The following is an 11,769-nucleotide window of genomic DNA, read 5'->3' on the forward strand; positions in this document are numbered from 1 at the left end:
TCAAGGGCTGACAAGTGGGTCAGGCTGGATAACAAAAGGCTTTATTAACCCCAGCTGTTGGGGCTTGCTGCAGCGGTAAATCAAACAGAACCAGGGTACAATACTGTGCACACTCTAACTTTTTAGAGGGAAGTTTTTGGGCTAATCAGAAATTTTCCAAACTATTCCCAGGTACAATTTGGGAAATGCAATCCAAAGGGCAGTAGGGATGCTGCCGGCTGTGCCTTGGAGAGTTAGAAAAGGAGCTCAAGAGCACAGCCCCTAGGCATGGCACCCATCCAGGGCAGCTGGCCTGTGCTAGAGAGCAGCCCCAAACACATCAGAACTTTAATAGCATGGGTGTAGTTGTTTAGTATAAACAAAAACACAGCTCCAAACCCCTCCAAATATGCCAAATCCCAGAAGCAGATTGATTCTCCATTTATGGATCGGATAATTTAAGAGTTGTGGTGCTGGTGGGTTGAATCCCTACTGCTGTTAATACTGGGGCAATGCAGTATTTGCAAACACACCTCCTGCTCCTCTATTATTTTTTTTTAAAGTGGAGGAGGGAAGGAGATTATTCAGCTTTTCTTGGAAAATCCTATAAAATGGAGTATTGTTCATAAAAGAAATAGTTCTGGCTTCCAATGCAAACACCCATTTCACCAGGTTTATTTATTTATTTATTGTAACTGAGCTAAGGTTAAACTTATATTTAGAATTTGAAACAAAAACCCCCAAACCAGTGTTGATGAAGTGTACTACAGTGTTTTCAAACTCCTAATCTTCTCATCTTTTATAGCACATGATAGGAAGGAGAGAAACCAGAACTCCCAAGGCCTTTTTCCAGTGTGGAAATAAACACCGGATACTCTATTTTAATGCCTGCAACTGACAGTTTCCTATGAATGCTCATGATAGAGTAAAACAAAAAAAAAAATATATATATATATATATATATAAAACCTGATATATATATATATATATATATAAAAAAAACCTGAGAGAAAGGCTCTGGGGACTATGAATGTGATTCAGGGCCTGAGGGAAAGGAGAGGTGAAATGAATGGAAAATGTTTTAATCGAGTTCCCTGTGACTTGGACTTAGACCACTTTTCTCTGTTTTTAAAACACACATTAGATCCAACCCAGGGATCAGTATTTTCAGCCTTCCCAGCACCCTGCACCACAACTCAACCTATTCCTGTGTCTCCCTCTGCTCACATATATTCCTATCTTTACAAATGAGTTTCCACAGGATTCGCCAAGGTGCCGGGAAGCAGTTGGTGTGGGAAAACACACAGGGCTGCCAACCCAGCTGCTGGGAATGTTCTACCTCCTGATACTCTTTGTGATGGTTAATTTTAAGCCATTATAAGTAAGTAGTGTGATACCAGCCACAGTTCTTATCTACATACCATGGTGTGACCTTGGCATTAGTACATCTGTGAATAGGCTATTTTGGCCCCAGACTCAGAACAGGACTTCAGGTACAGAGATTTAAATTACGTGCCCACCTACAGCCCCCTGAGAGTTAAACAGATTTAAACTGCAGCCTGCTGCGGCTGTGCCTGTGGGCAGCTATCCCAGCTTAGCTCATGCAAGCAGCAGGTTAAGCTACCTTAAGTGATTGTGTGCTTAAGGTCCTATTTGTGATCAGGATTTCTTCTGCTACTCTCCTACCTCATCCTCCTTCCTACCTCTACCCTTGTCCCATGTAAGACACCCACGTACACCCCAGGATAACTTATTAATGCTGCCAATGTCCATTGACATACAGTGAGGGGAAAATATGAAATGCTGCATCCTAAGCAAGAGCAGAGAGAGACAGGTTCAGAAGAAGGGGCAGATTCCTCCAGCCTCTGTCCTGAGCGTAGGAGTGGGTCCAGTGTGATTAAATGGCCATAACGGAAGGCAGAGCTTAATCTTTTGTCTACATTTTACAAAATATACCAGGACTAATCCACTGTGATTGTTTGTCTTCATTATCTTCTTGCATTTTAGAAAGAAGGAACAGAAAGAGCTTTTCTTTTCCTCCTTTCTTTTTTTCCCCCAGGGTAGATATTTTTTTTTCTTTTATTTTGTATTGTAAACTCAGTCTGAAGAATGTCCCTGGTCCCTTGCCAATTTGGCAATTAACAGAGAAGGACTAACATAAAGCATTTCTTAACACCTTCAGGAAATATTTTTTGACAAATCCACCTAAAAATGCAACGTAACTGCACTTGTTATCTGATCATATCTCATCTGCACACCCTCAAAGGAGCACACAGAGACAACAGCGGGAGGGAGAGTCCAAATAATACCCTGCCCTAGCTCCTCCTAGGCCCATCCCAGGAGCCAGAAGCCCATCAAAGGCCTGTCTGTACCAGCCCAAAGGAGCACAGGGACACATAGGCAGGTGGAAACTTGAAGTAAGGACTCAGAAGAAGGGACACTGTCTGGGTCCCTCCCAGGGCTGGTCCAGAGCAGCCTCAGCCTGAGGCCTGGGGCTCACCCAGAGGAGTGAACAAGGTCTGCATGGCCAGCCACACAGTATTAACAGAATGCTTAATTTCTTGATTTTAGTTTTAAAGATGCATGTAGAAAATAATAATGAAAAAATATTGAGAAAAAAAATCACACCCCCCAAGTTGTAAATGTGCCACTATACTACAGTAGAGTTCTACCCACTTTTGATGTCTATATGGATAGCAAAGAAGTACATAGTTCCCCTTTGTTAGCTTGTGCTGATGGTTCAGGATCCAGCTATTGCCTTCTTGTCCTTAATTCACATTAAAACCTCTGTGTGAAACACACTTCTCTAGTTTGAAGTTGCCAGCACATTCCAGACAAAGCATGTTGGGCAGAAGAGCACAAAGGCAACAGGGTACAGCATCCCTCTACAGAGACATTTCCAGCTTTCCATTCACTATCAAAGGTCCCAAAGTTCTTTAGACTCAAAACCCACATACCCATCTGCCTCGATGGAAGCTGGGGAAGGACACTGTGATGTACTGCAGCTTTCTCATAACTGGTGGTGGCCATCATACAACCCTTCTATGACCCAGAGTATTTTACGACTTCAAGGAGTAAAGATCTGCAGCAATTTGACTTCAAGAGACTGTGCTGCCCTAGAAAGGTCTCAGTGGCAGAACTGCAGGTACCCATTTCCAGAAGCACAGTTCGGTTCCCCACACAGCAAAACCTTCAAAGATGACTTAAGTGTTCCAGCTAAGCCACGTTGTTCTAAAGCCTTTTCGCAAAACAAACAGTATTTCCTCAAGCATCTTTTCAGCTGCTTTGGGACTCTCCATCCACACTCCTCAGGAGTAACTACTTGAGTAACCCTAGGTCTCAAAGCCCTGGCCTGGGAGAGGATGGGAGGTTCAATCTTGCTTTACTGCACTTACAAAGCTCCAGAGCAGTCTCAGAAGATGTCATCCTGGGGCAGCAAAAAGTCACTGGAAAAATACACATAAATTTCCACCCTAGGTCTGTGCTTATGCCTGGAAAGGAGCAACAGAGGGGACTGTTTCACTCCAAACCACAGGCTTGTCTGCCCTGCCCTGGCTCATCGCTGGCTGCCTCCCACTGCCCAAAGCTGGCTGACATTTGGAAACAAACACTTCATTGGTCTGACACCTTGCCAGAGACCTCTGAGCATGAGGCTTTCGTTATGTGAGATAGATTGTGCAATCAAAAGACAGCCTGGCAGCCCATGAGAGTTAAACACAGGGCAGAAACATGAATCTCCCTTAACCAGCTAATGCTGGAAGGACATGCAAGACCTCTGACCCATCTTTTCTAGCTCCCAAGCATTGAAGGCCACATGAGGGCTGAAGACATAAGGTAGGGGTGGAGTGAAGCCTGTGTCCCAGCATAAACTCTGCAACTTCAGCCTGTTCATGGTGTGACTTCTCACGTGCCCCTGGCCACACAGCACTGGCAGGTACAGGTGAGCCCTGTCCTTCTCAAACACCAAAACCCACTGCAGGGTGCAATTTTGAAAAAGAACCATGTGACATTTCCCTTCACCATGCATAACTTAATAGAAATCAGACTGCATTTGGTTTTGCAGAGCTAACTGGCTCCTCTCTCCTGACTACTGTTACATCCTTTCCCAGGATGACAGAGGTACTGCTTTCCCATGTGTGACCACAGCCATAGAAAAACATCCCCAATTCTAACCCGCCATTTAATCATGAAGAAAATGATCTGCAGCTTTTCTGACCCAACCCTTACTGTGCTGCAAGACATAAATCTGTTTGACTGCCACTGTCAAATTGGGTCACAGCACTGAAGTCACTCAAGCTAGTTGACATATTGCTCTTGGATTTATTAAAACGTTCTCCTCAAGCAACTGCCTAGAATAAAAACACCAGGCAACAGCTGCCTAGAAAACAAAGCCACTCAGGAATGCTTAAGCCATGAGAAAAAGAAGCTTTATACAGATTTGAAGGCAGCAACTCCTCCATGCCTCTTGAATTTGGAGCCTGCTTTTGGACAGTGTTTCGTCTATCACAGTGAATAGAAGAAAAACTGGAGGTGGTTCATGGAGTGTAACTGCATGGCATTCTAGGTGCCAGTGATCTGAAAAAAATCATTACCTACTTGTGTCTTATAAGTGAGCAAGTTTGCTGGCACACTTGGGTTGGCCAGGTAGATAGGAAATCTCCCTGCCTATGTGCAAACATGTCTGGCAGACTTTGGAATGTTGCAGAGCGGTCTGGAAATGAAAATTCCCTTGTGATGCCTGAGAAAAGGCCTGGAGTCTCTGGCTGAGGAAAGGCCATACCCTTAGGTGCTGGATTTGCCATACCTGCCTCCTCCCACTTGGCTAAAGACATTTTGTTCTCCATCACATCTTCCTCCTTCACATACTAAGAGCTGATTTCTGCAAGTGGTGCTTGGTATAGATAAATTGCAGTGTTAATACATCCAGGATTAATTGTACTGTCTTCCATGGGCTATAGCTGCTACTCAAAACTTCAGGCCAAGTGAGAAATTTCACTTTGGGACATGGTTTATATTTCATGACACAGTTTTATGCCCACGGTGGTACTAGGTCAATGGCTGGACTTCATCTTAGAGGTCTTTTCCAAGCAAAACAATTCTATGATTCTATAAATTTTGCTTTGAATTGGGCTAGAAGTGCCATGAAAGATGGTGTGGCTCTGCCCTGGTCTGTTCATCATGGGTTTAGTACAGCCTGCCAAGACAGAACAAGAGATAACAGCTTCAGACTAAAGGAGGGTAGATTCAGACTGCATATAAGGATGAAATGTTTTACAATGAGAGTGATGGAACACTGAAACAGCTTCCTTAGCGAGGTAATGGATGCTCCATCCCTGGAAACATTAAAGGTCAAATTGGACAGTGCTCTGACCAACCTTATCGAGTTGAAGATTGCAAGGGAGTTGAACTCAATGACCTTCAAAGGTCCCTTCCAAGCCAAACTATTTTATGATTCTATGAATAAAAATTGCTGATGCTGCAAATTTACTGCAATCAAACTGGAACTTTTTTGATAAGCACTCTGTCCCCTACTGCCATCTCTTCATAGAGCACCACTGATCTTCAGCCTTGAGAGAGAAGCAAAACTGGATTTGGGGTGAAGACAAGGCTGAGGAGAGTCCAGCTTTCTCCCCTGGTGGTACCAGCTATGTGAGAACAACATTCACTTGGGTACCACTTATCGCTAGGAAACACATGGATGACTGTGACTGGAGATAATTCATGATCAATTTATTTCCAGTGGGAGCTATAATGTAAGTCAGTCACTATTTATCTACCAGCCCTTTGTTACTGTGGCCAGCCATGGTATCATGCCAGGCTCAGTGAAAAGGCCCACTGATTAGGTATCAAAACTTGCCAATGGAAGTCTAGTCTTAACTTTTCAAGATTATGGTGCCAAGACACATCTGAAGACTGTGAAAGAACCATGCTTTTCAAACTGACCCCTGGGTGTCTTCTTCATGAGAAACTGAGAGGCCAGTGGACTTCATGGGCAACTCCACTCCTGACCTGTTTATGTTCCATTCCTTTGGCTAAACCCTCAGATCAAGTATTTTAAAGACAAACTATGAGTACCAGAAAGAAAGCACTGTCCAGCCAAGCCACAAATAGTACTGGTTATGCCTGGACACCACCAGGTCTCACCAGGGATGTGCTGAAAACCAATAGTGGAAAAATAAGCTACTGGTAGTAATGTCTGCCACAGCCCCTGTCTTGCTAGAAAGTGATTTTGGAGGAGCCCTACTTCTTTGCACACAGTCTATCAATCAAGAAATATCATTTTGCTTCTCTGGTGGTACTTCATTTCCTTTCATCCATTCCAAATCCCCTTTCCCACAGACACACTGGTGTTTTAATGAGCAAGTGGATGGCTACAAGTTCTTAAAAAGAATATTCTTTTCCCTCCTCATTCTGTAGTTTACAATGCTGGACAGACACATAGGTTTAACCTGATGAACTATGAGAGCTTTTCTGTAATGGGCCAATACCTTTTGATGAGTTGGGATGGAACTTTTTGACTTGCCATTATACGAGCTGTCATGCCAAGAGCCCAAAGCTGGGTCGATGGAAACAATAACCCTACAATGAAAATCCTAAACTAAAAATCACTCACTCACTAGAATTCATTCATTTTGCCTTTATGAATGGCTCTACTTCAAAGAATTCTTCAAAAATAGCCATGCAATGTGACACATCAAACTTGCAGTTTGATTTCTGTTAACCACCTTTCATGGCAGAGAGTCCAAGTGGACAGAATCCCTTTGGACTTTCACATCCTTCTCCTGCCTTTAGGTGGTTTGCAGGCCAGAATCAAAACTCTGCTGCCCTTTGCTTGGGAAAAAGGAGCTATCAAAGGGATTTCCAGGATACCTATGTGTGTTTGCACCTTGCATAATTTTTTAATGGTTCATGATAAGACAACCATAGAGCTGGAGCTGGCAAGGAGTTTTTCAAGTACAGTTTATTTTTATGGCTTGCTTTGTTTGTTTTCTTCTTTTTTTTCCCTTTTTGTTATCACTTTGTCAAAAACTCAGCTTTCTGTAGATACTTATATTTCTGCTAGGAGAAGTGTGAAAAAAATCTCATTATTCTTGGGCTTCTTCATATTGGGGTCTGACTATACATGGTTTTTAGTATACAGTCAATAGGGACTTGGTTTAGTGGGCATGGTGGTGTTGGGTTGATGGTTTGGATTTTAGAGATCTTTTCCAACCTTAATGATTCTACTCTTAATGACTCCCCAGAGAATTTCAGAGATCTTAGGTAATCCAAATACAAAAAGACAAATTAACAATGGCAACAGTAGAAATAGAGGCAAGCTAAAAGTATTACCTACACAAATTCCTGTAAATGCATTAGTTTCAGTTTTACAGGATTACAGGCAGGGATATAGGATTATTTCAGATTATGGGACACTCTAAACTAAAGGTGGAACTTGATCACATTGACAGTAGGTGTTTTGCTAGACTGCCCATGAGAAACCAGCTCAAAAATAATCACCAATCTATTTCTTGGTTAAAACCGTAGGGAAATGTAAGTGACTATAAATGCAGTTGTTAATTTGGAACAGAATTCCAAGAACTCTGACTTCTGGGATTAAGAATGATTAACACACCACAGGGACTCTCATGGCATTATAATTTACAAATGAAGAGGAACATCAGACAATAGCGATAGTATTGATGGCACTGTCAATAACCCCTAAAATCTAGGAAGTGTGTTTCCTTGCCCATGTGAGCATATCTGACTCTCTTTGCTGGGATTCCTGCCCTGAAGCAATACCAAGCAGTTGTTGGCACTGTGAGGTTGTTAACTCTTCATGCTGATGGGCTCCTTGTTAAACCAAGAGCATCTCCTACAATCAATGACACCAACTGATACAACTCTGCATTAAACATTTATTCAGACAGACTGAAATCACTCTGCAGAAGGTTTAATGACACCATGGAGATTTTCTCCTCCACTAACCTGGGATTTACACTTAGTCTTTCTTGTGCTATGGAGGTGTCAAACCATCCACAGTTAAATTCAGAGGTATTCTAGCATTTGGGAATAGTCTGAACGTGGTAGTCAGTGCAAGCTATGGCAAGTACCAAACAATACTTAGAGTTTTCCACCTAGCACACACACTTCTGAAAGTTTTCATTTAGTGTGCACACAGTAGCCACAGTAAGTTTACAAGGAGACAAAAAATAATCCATTACAACTATATTACAGATATGTTACACCTTTGATAATTAATATACTGTGTTACAAGCCATGATTACAAAGCCATTAGGCAGCTACTTTAATTGATTGATCATTTATATGTCCCTAATAGAAGTACTTGACCTGTTTGGATCCAAATGCACTCTGCTCTTGCACCCAGCCTAGGAACCATTCAACCTCTGTGCATTCCAGCTTTTGCCCTACATCTACAACAGTGTTGACAGTCAGGAAAGAAACAAATGATTCAGACTGCCAGATCTCTAATATCTGGGTTGTCTGAAGGATGAAAGTAGCTGTCTGGATCAGACAAGTATGTATATGATCCCTCAGTGTTCCATTGGTGGAAATTATTCTTTGTACTATGTGCTACTTTGGGTACAGGAAAACCACAGGATCTCAGCAAAGAAATTTTGTCTCTATGTCAAAAGCATTTAAAAAACACTTTTAAAGTGTTTTTAGAGAAACAAAGATTAGCACACATCAGACTGGCACAGAAAAAGTTTCCTGTAATCATGAATATGAAAATATGTCAAGAGCTGCATGTAGAATTGGCTTGCATACATCAGAACTGCAGATACAGCCACTCAGCTGAGCATCCTGAAGTGCACTAAAAATGTTAATATTAAGTAACACGGATGCTGATAATTGAATACTGGAGAAACACAGACAGACATGCACAAAACTATGGTATCTTTTCCACTTTATTCCTTCCACATCTAAAAGATGTCTCCATTTTCAGTGGTCCAGTGCAGCCTTTTCTTTCTGTTGCAAGCTTTTGTACATATTACTGTTGCAATGAATGTGGGATCCTGTTGTCACTTTGATGAGAAGTTGCATAGTAACTTTTAAAATGGGGCTACCAAAACTGCTTCCTCTAGCAATAAAACTCCCAGCAAGTTTTAATGGGCACAGTGTTAAGAGCTAACAGTCTTCAATGACCACAGGCAGCAGAGTCCTAGGGCTTTGAGCTTGCTTTTAAATGAACCAATTTATGTCCAAAAGTTTGCTTAGCAAGTGAGAGCTGTGGGATTTTGTTTGTATTTTGCCTTTATTAAGCAAAGGAAAAAGAAAAGTCATCTCACCTTTAATTAAAACCTCTCAAGGATTTGCTGGGAACTGTACATCAAGAAACTTGAAAATACACTATTCTGCTTGGCTTGGTTTTAAACAGGGTAAGATTAAGTGTTCAATCTTTTTTAATATGCTTCTCTTGCTAAAAAGAAAAAAAAAAAAAAAGCAAATGCTGAAAAATACTGACTGCATCCAAAGGGAAGTTATTACAAAGAGCCTAAACATTCCCAGAGGAGAACTGACCTATGACTGCTTATGGAGGAGACATAGCATCAGTCGTAGGGCGTAGTTGTTTTTAAGTTGCTCTAAAAGGGGACAAGAACCTCAGTCACAGAAGAAATGTCACACTCAGATACAAGGTGTTAATCCAGAATGTGGTAGTTGTTGCTTTTGCTTTAGCAGAAGATAATGGATACCAGAGCATCCTTTGCCACAACAGATGGAGAGATGGGTTCTAGGTTATTCGTCTAAAAGATGAGGTTTTCAGTGACCAGCATGGCTACTGCACAGACATTTCCAAAACTGCAGCTGAGGGAAATCGTTCTCATTTTACAACCTTCTGTATTTCTTACTTCTGAATTTCATTGACCCTGCTCTGATTTACATGCATGGTAGCTTTGGGGCATCACTGATTTGTATGAGAAAGAGTGAGGAAAGTGCGTGAGACAGACAGTGACAGGTCACAGTGACAGCACATGGCACACAGAGGCAAAATGATCTTGTCCAAGTTTTACAAATATATGCAGTCATTTCTGTTCATGGACATATCAGCCAGAAAGGCAGGTGAGGAGAGGACTGCTTACCCTTTGCAGCCACTTTGCTAGGTGCAGCTCCTGGCTGATGCCCAGAACTGAGATGGATTGGCTTTAGTTCTGGACATTGGATCATAGATTTACAGGAGACTCAGCTGGGTGAGGTGCCGAGAGGTTTCCTCCTGTGCAAAGGTGGCACCAACTAGTTACACATAACTATTTTAATAGAAGTTTATCTAACCTCTTCCGAAAACAGTCAGTAGAGGAAATCCTCCTGTGTCTCTCCAAAGAATTTGTTATCAGTACAAGGCCATCTCTGGCTCAGATAATAGCAAAAAAACTCCCTTCCCCAAACCTGCATTTGACTTAATAGTCTTAAAGAAAGAAACTAGACCAGTCTAGCCTTTATGTGAAATACTACTTGGTAAACCTTTCAGCCCTGGAACACCTCAGAGAATCATTCTGTAGTGTGTGCGAACACCCGCCTGCTGCTGAAGCTGCACCCTGCCCTGCACAACAATGCAGACAGGAGCAAGAACCACAGAATCATTTAGGTTGGAAAAGACCTCTTAAGAGTCCAACTGTAAACCTAACAGGGCTGAGTCCACCACTACACCATGTCCCTCAGAACATCTATGTGCCTTTCAAACACCTCCAGGGATGGTGACTCAACCACTTCCCTGAGCAGCTGTTCCAGTTTTTGACAACCCTTCCAGTGAAGAATTTTTTCCTAGTATCCTATTTAAACCTTCCCTGGTGCAACTTTAGGCTATTTCCTCCTGTCCTATCATTTATTAATTGGGAGAAGCAACTGACCTCCCCCTCACTACAACCTCCTGTCAGGTAGCTGTAGAGAGGGAGAAGGTCTGCCCTCAGCCTCCATTTCTCCAAACTAAACAACTGCTGGAAGAATGTCCCCTTGCTTTCAGATATAGGCATCCTTGGCAGCAGCTGTGAGACCACGAGCGTTTCAGTTGCCTCAAACAGCGCCACTGAAGGGTGGGCGTGCACATGGCTCTCCCCCGCGCCTGCCGTGTGGGGGGCGAGGGGAAAACGGAGGCTGCCAGTGAGCAGGGAGCGGAGGAAGCCAAGCCGCTCCGCTCCGCCTGGCCCCATGCCGCTCTGTTCCCACCACTGTCTGTGTCCCAGACAAAAGCCACATGGCACAGCCCTGCTTGGCGCAGCCTGCAGCCTGGAGAAGACCACGTGGTACGGTGCCGCTCCCCCACCGCTGCTCCTCTCGGCGTGTGCGCCTGCCGCCAAGAAACTTGGAACTGTTCCTGTGACAATTCCACAATTTCAAGCCAGGGAAATGCTGACACCCCTTCTCTTTGAAATATATTTTCCCCACTGCTTTCCCTTCCCCTTTTCCCTCTGCTCCAGTCCAATTTAATAAACCCAGTTCTTAGCCGTTTGGCGTCATTTTGCCTTTATTTACTGCAGAGGAATTATTTGAACCTTAGTCCGAACCCCCTCAACTCCTGCTGACTAGGATCATGACAACAGCTTCAGCACGCGATCCCATCCCTTACTTACAGAACACGACACTATGCTGGGAACAACAGGAAAAAATCCTGATGCTGCAGGGCCAGGTAGCCAAGTGGGGAGGCTGAGCAGACTGCACACAACAAGCACACAGCCCATAGGGATAGTGGAAGCTGTGCCTGAGGAGACTGATTTTGTCCTCATGCACATACCAAAATGGATAAAATGTGCTTCCATAGCTTTTCTTCATCCTCATCTTTTTAGTCCAAGGTAG

This window comes from Indicator indicator, chromosome 12 (genome assembly GCF_027791375.1).
Source record: "Indicator indicator isolate 239-I01 chromosome 12, UM_Iind_1.1, whole genome shotgun sequence".
In the NCBI taxonomy this organism is placed as follows: domain Eukaryota; kingdom Metazoa; phylum Chordata; class Aves; order Piciformes; family Indicatoridae; genus Indicator; species Indicator indicator.